Source organism: Microchirus variegatus (genome assembly GCF_963457635.1).
Source record: "Microchirus variegatus genome assembly, chromosome: 14".
Lineage (NCBI taxonomy): Eukaryota > Metazoa > Chordata > Actinopteri > Pleuronectiformes > Soleidae > Microchirus > Microchirus variegatus.
In genome coordinates, this window is record NC_139815.1 from 18,492,817 (window position 1) to 18,497,462 (window position 4,646).

Here is a 4,646-nt window from a genome sequence, read left to right on the forward strand (position 1 = left end):
GGTCTCTGTTTGCTCTGCTCTCATTTCAGGGGCCACCTCATTGTTGCAGCTAAGCACACTTCAAATATTTGTGGGAAATACTGAGAGAGGACAGGCAATGGTGTGGGATCAAGTTCTTAAATGAACTTAAAGCGGCGGCTGGCTGTGTAGCACTCCGTGTCATGGGTTCCTCCCCTGTTTGAGATTGTTTTATTGAACTTTTCCTGAGACCTCCCCCTTCTTCTGTTCTCTCTCTACTGCCTGCCCCCCCTCTTTCATGCCTTTAAAAGATCACCATCTTTACTGCTCCTCTAATAACACTGACGCGACAACAAACGGGAAACCTTGGTGTTACTGTTACAACACATCACACCTGAAGTTTGTTCGGTCTACCCAGGCCTTCACCAAGCGTCACGCTTGGTTTTGTACAAAGTATATTCCGGAATCAGCCGGTCACGGCGAGTTTTCCTACGCTCACTGTAGAAAGTAAATATTCTGGATGTTAAGTATTGATCTTACTGCTCAATAATCATTGTGTCAACAACAATGAAAGAAGAGTTCAAAGAGCTTAAAGGCCGCTGAACTCAAGAACAAGTTTCGGAGAATGCGCATCTTTATCCACATGGAAACGGCAGCTAATGGCCACAAGGAAAGGAATTGGGCTTGTAACAGGAGGGTCGCTGGTTCAAATTCAGGGACTGGTAAAGGACTTGGGTTTCCCTGATGCAACTTTGTCATTGTTGTCGCGTTAGAGCGCCACATACAGCCTTGGCATGTATACTACAGCGTTTAGAGTCGTTCATTTTGTCTTTTTAAGAACCAAAAAGAAGAGGATCATTCAAGGCAGGAGTGTCAAACTCATGTTTGTTCATGGGCCCGGAGCAGTAAAATAATAGTATATATAACCTATAAAAAACAAGGACTCCAAAATGTTCCCTTTGTTTTACATTTAATGAAACATATAACGAGTGCAATTTCAACAATATTATTCCTCGATTTACCCAAATGTGCATAACAACGTACACATCAGCCACAGGTATCTGGGACTGGAAAATATAGTATTTGTGTGTGAAGTTGTGTTCTCTCGTGGGCCGATTCTGTCCCACGAGCCGTACGTTTGACACCCCCTGATTTAAGGAAAGTTCTGTTTCTGAGAGTGCTGCAGTGAAAACCAGGTGTGGGAGCTCTGTTTACGTGTCAGTCAGTATCACTAAGTGCTTTTTAAAAAAAAATAAGTTGCACTTATACAGATGAAGGTCAGGATAAATGAAATGTGATTTAGCTCATTTGAGAAAGCTGAACTTTTATTTTGTAAATTTTTCTTTTCTGATGAGCAGTAAACAGGTCTAAAGGTCCCCGGCAGTCGTCCAGGGATTCAAACCAGCAGCTTTTCACTCTCCTGTCTAATCTGTTTAGCAGAAAGGGAACGTCAACAAAACAGAACACAAAATCTCTATTTTGGAGAAGCTGCCAGATTTGAAATGTTCTATGTTCTGGAATGAAGTCTTGAACATGTGATGATAAATCTTAAATTATGAAGCCAGAATATGAAGAATGTGTACATATTTTACAAGTTCTATGTAGTAAAATAAAAACATTTCATGATTTACAGTAGATTCTTTTTTTTTTGCAATAACTATCTCAGAGCAGTGCCTTTCATGTGTGAGGGTGAGTTTTATAATAAAATAATGTTATAATGAGCTTCAGTTGTGAAATGTTTGTGACATGAGCACGGAGACATCCACGGCAGTAATAAATGTGATTTATTCAACAATTTTTTGTTTACCGGAATTTGTCAAAGTATGGTTGTGGCTCCTTGTTTGCAGTTAGAGGCTCAGTGTGTGCGTCACTGGTGATGGAGAGGAGGTGGCTATGAAATACCTGCCCTTTGCCTCATAGGCACAAATAAAGTTGAGTTTTCTTTATTTCCTGGCTTTCAGCAAGCAGTGCTATTTCTTCACATTTAGATATATAGTCAACTGGGTATGCTAATCTACTAATATGGTAGATTAAGTTGAACCCTGGTGAGGATTTTAGGTGGAAACAGTGGACTCAAATGTACTTTTTGTGCATTCACTACTGTAAAAGAGATGCACACCTGTTCTGTAGTTGTAGCTCAAGTCATATTTTTAAAAAGAAAGAGTTTCAATGACCTTTGGAGAACTATGACCTGGTTGAATGAGAACCTACAGAGTGGACCCCAAAAAGACTATTTACGGCATAGATAATGCTAGATCCTTATAAATAAAGACAATTCTGAGAACAGGTGGCAACTTCTGCACCACTTCTGAACAAGCCACTTTTTAATCATTAAATTAAAAACAAAGAGGACCTACAGGCACAGAAAGACCCGGCTTTAGTTACAGTTTATTTGGTTCAGGCTGAATTAACCGCTGCCATACACCTTAAAACCTCTCCAACCTGCTCCCTCCCTTCCTCCCCAGATCCTCATTCAGATTCTGGGAGCAAAATCAAAACAAGCCGGAGCAGAGCAGCCTTGGGGAGTTGAGTGTGTGGAGGGAACAGGGAGAGGGGAGGGGATACAGAGGCAGCACTGTGCTGCAGCCCATTTTCTAAATTATCTTTATTCAACATTTCTCTAAAACAACTCCCTCCAACCCCCCTCTCTATCTCCTCCGCTCCAAAGTGGGAGTGACCCGAGGATTTAGGAGGCTCTTGTCTCTCGTAGGTACAATGTTCCATTCATGAGAGCCATCGAGCCACGGTAAATGGCTGACCTGCTCTCTGGTTTCAGGGCAGGGGTTGCTGGAGTCGAGGGCACACAGCTCCCTCAGGTCTGAAGCACAGAGACCCCCTTTATGGGGGGGGGGGGGACGCTTATGCCAATTTGACTGGATCCCTGTCGCATTGACAGCATCAACACAGAGAGAGAGGGAGAGCCTGGAGGTGGGGAGGCTCAAAGTGTTGTTGGATGTGCAGCAAAATGGAGGCTGATTAAAGCCACAATGCTGTAGGTTGTGGTTTGGAGAAGGAGGGTTAACTTTTTCCATCTCACAATCTCTCCCCCCTCCCCCCCGCCTGCGTTGCATTACTGTAACGATATTCAGTGCACTTTTGGGTTTGCGATAAAACTTGGCATCGCTCCCAGAACCGAGCAACTTCCAAGGTTTTCCTGGCAGCAACATGGCCAACACCATGGGTATGTTAACCAATTAGAGCTCCCTCGACATCACAGCCCGCAAACAAAGCACACACTGGTTCTCCATCCTGTTGTTCCAGGACTCGAGGCCACGTTGTTCTCCGTGCTAACCTGCGGTCTGGGAGTGATTAACAACCTGGCGAGCCAGGTGATCGTCATTAACCAGATAGAAGGGCAGAAAACAAACATTATTGGTAAGATGGAAAACATTTTTTTTAACCCGAGGCAACATTGTTTCACTGCTTTTAGGAGAACTTGACTTGTTTTTTTTTCACCCCAAAAAATTGATGATTTTCTGAGGAATGTATCATGTTGTGAATCGGTTATTTTAAAGTGTCTTTCATAACTAATCTTCCACAAAAAAACGAGGAACTTAAAGGAGACATATTATGCAAAATCAACTTTTTAATAATTTTAATACTTATATTTGGGACTCTGGAGGCCCTATGAGGAGGCAAAGTGTGAAAAAAGATCACACCTGTTTTTGTGGTCCTCCACAGTCTAAGTACAGGAGATAAAACACGCAATGTTGACTTCCGCACTCATTGCTACGTCACAATGAGACATTCCTGGAATTGTTGTCGCAGAGCTCCCCTTTGTCCCGAAAAAACGCAAGAGTGCAGACGAGGGCAATAGTATCCGGAAGAGCGGAAGATTGCGAAGTGTTCTATTCTTGGCTCCACAGTGCAGCACAGAGTTCTACACAAACTTCCAGCCTCAGAGGATTTACATGCCCAGTGGATACTAGATGTGCCGGCCTGATGATGGCTTTTCCAAATGCTAACTGCTGTTAGCTGCCGGAGCCTCAGTGACGCTGACGTAGTTTCCTGTGTCTCATTTGCATTTAAAGAGACAGGCACACAAAACCGAGCGTTCTGAACAGGGCTGTTTAGGCAGGGTGATTGAACTGCTGTGGTGCTTCATCTTTAAGGTATTTTGACCAAAGCATGTCACAGACATGTTCATTAGGACACCAGGGAACTAGGTTAACTTGTAGAAAGAGGGTATAATAGGGTATAGTCTCCTTTAAAGGATGTTAATGAACGTCAAAGTCCACTTCTTCCATTTGCCCTAAAGTAACTCGGCGTTTCATGTCGAGCCACTTTGGTGTTTGACACCAGCATGTCATAACATAATTGTAACGCAGGCTTTGTGATAAATTTCTAGTCTCCAAGCCCATAATTCTGATGACATCATCACGGTTATTTTCTCAGACTCAAACCAAGCTCCCCTCAACCAGTGCCACAGAAGAACTCTGCAGCTGAACACAGTCGGTTTCCGAGTGCATGTGACATTTCGCTAAACGCGCTGCAGCAAACGCACCACGATGAAAGCAGATGTTCGATGACTTCTATGTCTTTAAGTCACTTCAGTTCCAGCATTAGTCTGTAACTTGCTGGTTCTGATTCTGACAGTGTTGAATAACTGAATATATCATTAATTTACAGTGTGACTAACCCACTAACAGAAAACATAGACAGAGGTTCAGATGCAGAGTGGGGATTAC